Here is an 8,684-nt window from a genome sequence, read left to right as displayed (position 1 = left end):
TCTCAGAGCTACATGAGACAATGAACATAGCAGATGTCATATATATTTTAAAATAGGAAAAAACATAAAGAACATCAGATATTTTACATGCTTGACGAACAAGCTTTGCGTTTGATGGCTTTCAAATTCTCCAAACCAATTGGACCTTCAAGAGGAGTGACAATTCGAGAAGGCACATTCTCCTTGTTCTATTCAGACCGCCGACTACTACAAACAAGCGGTCGCCTAGGAGATCTATGAGGCGACGCACCTAAGGGAGGCATGCCAACCGACACCGAAGGAGAAACAAACACTTCTTTACTTCTTCTGCGAGTACGCTCAGCCATGCTGAGAAGAATATGAGAACTAAACATCGCGAGTTGTATATATAGCATTTTCGAAAATACACCTGCCACCTATACCATCAGAAGAGGAATAGAATCATGGGAATGACAACACATGAAGAAGCCAAGCATAGCAATAGCCTGCACGGCCATCGCAGAGCAACATTCAAAGGCAAAACAAATGCACTACCTCCATGCAGACCTGCAGCACATAATTCCAGGCAATAACAACATGCACACTCAAAAGAAACGGATAACCTACAAACACATGCAAACATGCATGAAATAGAAACACACTAAAACAATGCCGACCACCAGGGAGGAACCTCCACGTCAGGAGCACCAGCTCCCACAACCGAAAAATAACAGAAAGTGATGTTGAAGAAGAAGCACCAGCACTCACCGGCCCAAGGCACCCAAAACAAAGGCATGTGCAGAGCAGAAATGCAAGCGACCAAATTAGACAAACCCACGCATAAGTTCGAGCACGGCAACCAACATGGAGGAGCCTCCACGACCAGAGCACCATCTCCCAATGTTGAAATAGGAGATAATGATGTTGGAGAAGGACCACATCCGCCCCAAGGACGAGCACACACAACCGGATATTCCAAATTGAACATGCACACGTGTCCACCATGACAACGCATGCGCCGACTCCACCAACCTCCACCTAACCCTCACAACCTTAATCAAGGATCATATTTTGAACCTTCATCGACCATTCTATCGGATTAATTAATAAAAAAACATTTTGCACATATATTTAGTTGAATTTTATTTTTTTCTTCACTCACTCGTTGTAGGCCCTTATTCTACATTTACATTGAAGGGTAAATGCCTATACCATATTGGGCTACATTCACCGTCTAAAAGGTGTCTTTATGTGGAAGGAAGCTTTGATCCAATCGACGCTTAAACCATACTGGGCTACAGGCGGTCACGCGGTCATTTGCTGAAAAGGTCCGAATTGGTGGACCATGTATTTTGCCTTTCTAAGGAGGGGCTTTGTAGAAGTTGGTAGCAAGAAGGCTTTGATCCAATCAGAGCAAGGCTGCAGAGCTGCTGGAATCCAACAGGCAACTCTCCAACTCGGCGTCGGAGGAAGAGGCGTAGTTCGTACTGATGGTGGTTGTGGTATTGGAGGAGTAGGAGTAGGAGGAGAGCGACGGCTGGAGAGGGGTGTAGTGGGGGACTGGCTTAGAAATTGGGATGGCCGGTAGCGCAGCGCGGTTAAACAAGGCTTCTAGCGCCTGGTGAATGGTAGGTCGACATGTAGGATCTGGATGCGAACAGGCCAGGCCCAACACAAGCACTCTCTCCAGCTCCACGGCCTCGAACTGGCCGCCCAGCCGGGCGTCCACCGCTTCGTCCAGGCGGCCCCTCGTATAGAGGGACCACACCCAGTCCACGAGCCTCCCATCATGCTCTTCCGGCAGGGTCCTGTCCACAGGTCTGCGACCGCACACCACCTCCAGCAGCACCGCCCCAAGGCTGTAGATGTCCGACTCCATTGTAGCCCTCCCCGTGCCGCAGCATTCTGGCGCCATGTATCCCACCGTCCCGGCAGCCATTGTGGTGTGCCCCTCGGCGCCCTCCCCCAGCTGCCTTGCCAACCCAAAGTCGCCCAGCTTCGCATTGAAGTTGGAGTCCAGCATCACGTTGCTCGACTTGATGTCCTTGTGAATAATCACCGTTTCACACTCTTCGTGCAGGTACTGCAGGGCAGATCCCAACCCACAAACGATCGTGTACCTAGCACACCACCAAAAGTCATGTGAGGGACGTCCAGTAATTTACGTAGATTTTTGGTGCTTTACATAAATTTAGGTTTAAATATATTGGGAACCCAAAAACCTTGACAGATAATATGGTTTTTTCTGTACCTGGTGCTCCAGTCGAGAACAATCGCTTTCTCGCGGAACAAGTGTTGGTCAAGGCTTCTGTTGGGCAGGTATTCATACACGAGCAGGAGAGTTTCTTTGTCTTTGTCTTGGCACCACCCTTTGAGCTGCACAAGATGGCGATGGCGGATGCGGCTTATGATGGATATCTCGGCCAGAAACTCCTTCTCACCTTGTGCAGATCCTTGAGATACGCACTTCACAGCCACCTCGCTCCCATCGTTTGGAAGAACGCCTCTATAAACAGGGCCAAATCCACCCCTCCCCAAAAGCTCCGTCTTTCTAAACTGCTTGGTCGCAACGCTAAGCTCTCTGTATGTATAATAATGAGGAAGGTTGAGCCCCATAATTACATTAAGTTCCCTCAAGTACTGTGCAGCCCTTCGCTTTTCCCTTAATCTAACCACGTAGATACTAATCACTACCATAATTACTACTAAAATGAGAACCCCAGCAGCAGCTAAACCAGCGATCAACCCTACCTTACTAGAAGCATTAATTACTTCAGTACTACTAAAACTCCATGAATAGAGGATATGATCCTCGTAATTTGATCCTGTGGAGCCAGCAAATCCAACAAAAACATCCTCCGGCAAGTAAAAGGATAAGTTGATATGCAGTGAGAGGAGAGGAGTTTGAGGCTTAACATTAGGATTGTTTTTAGCGTACACTTCCAACAAACCAAGCGAGCTAGAATAATCTACCCAAGCATACACAGATGAGGACGCCGACGAGGACTTCAGCTCAAAGCTCAAGCTAGTATTGGTGGTTATGTCAGAGGTTAAGTTGTTGATATCAATACCTATATGATTATTATTTGGATCTTGATTATCAAGGTTCATGTAAGTATCAAATTCCACTGCGACGAGGTGGTTCGAGAAGTTGCCATTGTCGGTTGAATTGAACAAGCCGAGCCAGTGGCCGGTGGAATTTACAGGAAAATCTGGATATTCTGTAACAAAGAAGGCCATGCCATCACCTGAATTCTCGCTAGTGTTTTCGATCTGAAACCTAAAAGAGGTATTGAAAGAGGCTGCTCAGTTGCTGCCGCGCTCCCAAAGGGGGAACGAGTCCTTGTAGTAGAGCCTGCCCTCGCTACCACCAGTGTTCGTGTTGGTGAGTTGAGCGCTGTCCGATCTTAAGCTAGCATCCCCGATAGGTAGAATACTGCCGGAAACCTGCTCGGACCCCAACGAGCTGTAGTTGAAGGAAAGCGAATGGGCAACCCCAATGCAACAGCCATGACCTAAAATTATAATCCAGGCTAAAGTTGCCAGTGTATCCACCAAATTTGCTCTGCAATGCGCCATCGGCACTGATCATATATCAGACGAACTAGCTGGTATATGCGCAATTCACTACTCATATATACCAAAAAAAAGAATGTTGGAAGAACTAAGATCAATGTTTATTTTTCAGCTGAAAAATAAAGCTGACCCGTAACTCTAGGCCAATCCTTCTAGAGACTCGTCTTGACCCGTAACTCTAGGCCAAATCCTTCTAGAGACTCGTCTCATTCCAAGCAGGGCTGGAAATTTGAAATCTTTGGTTGACCTTCAAAACATAAATGTTTATCTCTAAAATTTAGAGAAATTTTCAGAATAGTGGCGTTCTGTGGACGCCTTTTGCAACCCTATTTCCTAAGAGTGGAAGGTTTGAAGGGCTTTGATGCCCTATAAATGAAGGTTTCAAATTATTTCAGCATTGATTCCAAGGGAAAAACTTTGGCCAACCCCCTTAACTCTACAAAGGGCAATTCAGCTCTACACAGGCCCTAGCGTATGTAATAAGTTTTGTTTCCAATAACGTTGTACACTTTTCAGAAAAAAAAAGAAATAAAATCAAGTAGATTTTTCCCTCCCCTTATCCAAAATATAAATACACCTCGAGAGAAGGATTTAGAAGGCTTTAGTTAGGCTTTAGTTTTAAGGGTTTTTTGATTCAAGAGGATTTGGAATAAATTTTCAAGCAACCCTTGTCATTGTTTTAAAGACTATTATGGTATATTTCAAAGATTTTACCTAATGCATGGTCGGTCCCAAAGGAAAGTAGCTAGAGTTTTTCTCTAGCACTCAACTTCACATTTCCAAAATGCACACTCTTGCAAACTAGTGTATGTTTTGTCACTTTAGGAGTGCGGAGACTTACAATCTTTTCTAAGGTTCAAATATCATTTGTTGTGTAAAAATTGTGCATTCGAGATATGAATGTGCTATGATGGGAAGTTTATGCTCGGGATTTTGATGCAGAGTCGACCAGAAACGTGTGTGTTGAAATCGAGGTATTGCCTATGTTCATGTGTGTGTGTGCCCCAAGTCACAATTGAGGGGGGTGTTGGAATATGTGCCATTGTGTGTTTGTGTATCCATATGTGTGTGTGTGCACATCCCTAAAAAGGATGTGAACAATCATTTATATGTTCAATGTGTGTTTATGAAAGTGTGAACCACCTCTTAGAGGGGTCACAATAATATCTAGACATTTGTGTGTGTGATGACATATCAATGATGTCAAAAGAGAACCTTTGACGGTAGTTGTAAGTGTGAACCACCTCTTAGAGGGGTCACAATAATATCTAGATATTCATGTTTGTGATGACATAAGCAATGATGTTAGAAGAGAATGAGTACAAATATAAAGGTAGTTGTACTCCATTGAATGAATACAAGCTAATGTCATATCATTGAGTACTCTCTTTCTCTATATCTATCGAGCTCCCAAACACCATAGCCATGGCTTTCTTGTTTGACCCACCATAACCCTAGCCATAGATCCTTTCTCCGACATGGTATCAGAGCAATTCACTCCTAGCGTATATACTTCTTCATCCTAGAATTTGTACATCGCTCCTGGCAATATTAGCTACTTCCGACTAACCCTGTACCTTTGTTGTGCACAACCTCCACTAGCCAACATCCACTTGGGTTGCCCCGTCTCCGCCCTCTTCTATTGTGTGCCTACTCTCGACGAAGTTGAATTGTTTCTCTATCCCACATTACCCTCTTCTAAAACTGTTGTACCTAATGTCTACTTAGCCAATGCCAAAGCATGGCACTCCGTGCATTTTCCTAAGCCCATTGTGAAGAACCACAGAAGGAGCAAAGCCCACCAATGCCTGCAACCAACCCGTCACCACTCAGATCTGTCTATGCGTTCTGCTCATCATCACTAGTGTTGCATTACCTTCATCATCGACACCATGACTGCAATAGCAATAAGGATAGCCCTTGAGGGGGGTTTTTGGGAATAAGGTCTTGTCTATGTGTGTTGTGTTATGAGTGTGTAACCTATTCCTTGTTTGTTCCTACCCTTAAGAACCAACTACTAGCATGAGAAACTAGACTATGGACTGAAGAGCGGTTGTCTCTACCGTGCAATATAGTGCTCATAGAGTACTACCGATCAACAAATGTGTTGAGAAACACAATGTCAATCCGAGGACTCGACCCGATTAGTGCATGAAGGCTTATCTCTTTGCGGGAGAGATCATATACACGAACCACCACTTGACAATTCAACCATTCAGCACCTCAATCAATCTCTCAATCCCTTAAACCCACTACACTAATCAAGACAACAAGCAATGCATGGCAATCTCTTAATCCCATTCAAACATTGATTAAATCTTAGCTTTCCCTAATGCAAGCAAACCCATAAGCGTGCATTTACTAACCCACAAGCTTAAGCAAGCATAGAATGTAACATTCACAAACCCACAAGCTCATAGAGAGAGTCTATCCATGAATAACTCATTGCCAATGAAGTGGGCAAGGGCTTGCATCAATGGAGACTACGCACACACACACACTACAAGCATGCATACACAAGAGAAAGAAAGAAGCATTCAACTAATCATAGATGAATCTACTTCAATGATGCTAAAACAGATTAAGAGAAAGAAGTGGAGCTATACTCATTGGAGCTTGATGCTCATTAGATTATAATAGACAGAGTTAGAGAGTTGCCATAGCTTGAGAGCTCAAGAGCTTCACTCAATAGCTTATGAGATTGGCCAAAATGTCCTCTTTCTTTAGCTAACATGGGTGAAAGCAAGGGATGGTGGTACAAAATTGGTTGTCCTTGACACCACCTAGGCTTGGTAGAACAAGAGTAAAGAAAAAGAGGCCAAAAAGGAAATAAAGGAGAAATATTAAGTTGTGAAAATTCCCTGAGGTGTTATACTTTAGTCTTTTTTTTGAAACGTCCCATAACAGATAGGTCCGTGGGTTGAGAAGTGGGTGCAGACGCGGGTGGAATGCAAGGAAGCAGATTTCTCTCCCTCCCTCTCTCTCTCTCTCTTAGACCTCCCCTCTCTGTCTCTGTCTCTCTCTCTCTCTCTCTCTCTCAGACCTCTCTCGTGCACATCCTCTATCCCCTGCGGAACACCATAGCCCTCTCTCTCTCTCTGTATAAACATGGTAGCTCAGGCCGTCACCATATTTACAGAGACGATGCTGGAGGTTGAGTGTGATCCACTAACCTTGAGTCAGGGATACCTGCATTTACAGAGGATACTATCAATGAAACCCAAGCTGCTCACGAACCTGTCGGCAACCAAGAATTTCTCCGGGGCTATTGGGCGCAAAAGAAGCGTGAGCAACGATGCAAGGAGCGCAACCCTGCTAGGGAAGGTAGCCTTTCAAGAACCAGGTCAAGGAACAATATATGCAAAGCCATGGCTAGATGTTGGCATCGACAGACCCAAGGACTAACAACAGTAGAACAACATGAAATTCTAGAGCAGCTCATGCATTATCAGCCGTTTTCCAAGTTGAGGAGTTCGGATGTGCAATCGAGTCTTCTTTCCAACGTTCGCAACACATTGACTCAATTGAAAATAGCTCACTCTACAAGTGAGCTATTTGTAAAGAGAGCCTCTTTGATGATGATACTGAACAATGGTGATCAGAGAACAATGTCAGTGAACCAGTCCAAAATTGATGCTGTCTTGGGTGTTCATCGACGGAATATAGCGGCAGCAAGCAGTCGATTGGAAACGAAAGATGAGAATGAAGTGTTGCCACTTAGTGCTTGTCACACAGACAATTGCCTTTGTATACAAGTATCACAAGTGAAGCTAGAGATTTGGTGACCGCTTTTTAGAAATCTAAGATGAGAGTTTCACCAAACAAAAAGGATATTTGTAAGCAGAGGATCGAGGCAAAATGTGTCATCAAACATCCAATTCATCTTCTAGATGACTCTCAGGTAATATGTTTTTGCTACAATGAAATCCATGGTGGCCTTGATTTCTGTTGGAATAGTTCAAAATTTGTAGTCTTTGGGCAGCACTGAAAGCTTGGCTGTTCAGTACCAAACTGGTAGTTTTTACCAGCAATCACTCTAGGCCATAAGTACCAATTTGGTACTGCAATCATTGTAGGTACCAATTCCCATATCCAAGTACTTACCATTGTTTGAATTCCCAGCTCCATAATAGTATCATTGTAGGTACCAATTCCACCTCCATAGGATTAAATTTGGCACTTCTCTGAATTTTGCATTGTATCCAACAGGATTCACGGTACAACTTTTGGTTGCAATGTCCAAGAGTAAGGAAGCACAGTCTCAATTTGGCACTTTTGAGAAGCACTCACACTTGGTAGTGTAATACCAAATTAGGTTTTGGAGACAGATTTGGTGCTTTCAATGTATCTTGCAAAGTACCAAATGGATGCATAGTACCAATTTTGGAGCGTTTTATAACCAGAAAAGTATCCAATTTTGTACTTAGCATCCAATTATGGTACTGTAAAGTATACAGAGAAATAGCCAATTTGGTACTATGGATCAAGTTCGGTACTATGCAGGGTGCTTTAAGTGTGCCTGGTTAGTACCTAAGGTGTTCCACAGCTCCAATTTGGTTTTTCTGGGCACCACTTACACTTGGTAGTATAATACCAAAATGGGTTTTGGAAACAGATTTGGTGCTTTTAGAGGATACTGAAAAGTACCAAACTAGATGCATAGTACCAATTATGGCCCTCTTTGTATCCAAAAAAGTATCCAATTTTGTACTAAGCTTCCAATTATGGTACTGTGAAGTATACAGAGAAATAGCCAATTTGGTACTATGGATCAAGTTTGGTACTATGCAGGGTGCTTTAAGTGTGCCTGCATAGTACCTAAGGGGTTCCACAAATCCAATTTGTTGTTTTTGGGCACCACTCACACTTGGTAGTGTTATACCAAATTGGGTTTTGGAAACAGATTGGGTGCTTTTAGTGAATACAGAAAAGTACCAAACTGGATGCATAGTACCAATTTTAAAGCTTTTTTGTATCCAAAAAAGCACCCAATTTGCCACTATGGATCCGTTTTGGTAATATGCAGTATGTAAAACAGTACCAAATTGGGTACTATGGTTCCAGCTTGGTACATAGAACCAAATTTGGTGCTTTTTTGTATTCACAAAAGCACCCAATTTGTTACTATGATCCAATTTGGTACCATGCTT

At 43.4% G+C, this 8,684-nt stretch overlaps 1 pseudogene; it reads right to left on the bottom strand.

Moving 5' to 3' along the window:
* Positions 1-1,366: 1,366 nt before the first annotated feature.
* LOC147625065 (putative L-type lectin-domain containing receptor kinase S.7 pseudogene) lies at positions 1,367-3,584 on the bottom strand (annotated as a pseudogene).
* Positions 3,585-8,684: the final 5,100 nt, after the last annotated feature.

The sequence above is a fragment of the Cibotium barometz genome, chromosome 24 (assembly GCF_041138505.1).
Source record: "Cibotium barometz isolate CiBa-2024 chromosome 24, ASM4113850v1, whole genome shotgun sequence".
NCBI lineage: Eukaryota > Viridiplantae > Streptophyta > Polypodiopsida > Cyatheales > Cibotiaceae > Cibotium > Cibotium barometz.
Note: the sequence above shows the minus strand (reverse complement) of the source record. Positions and strands in the feature narration are given on the sequence as shown.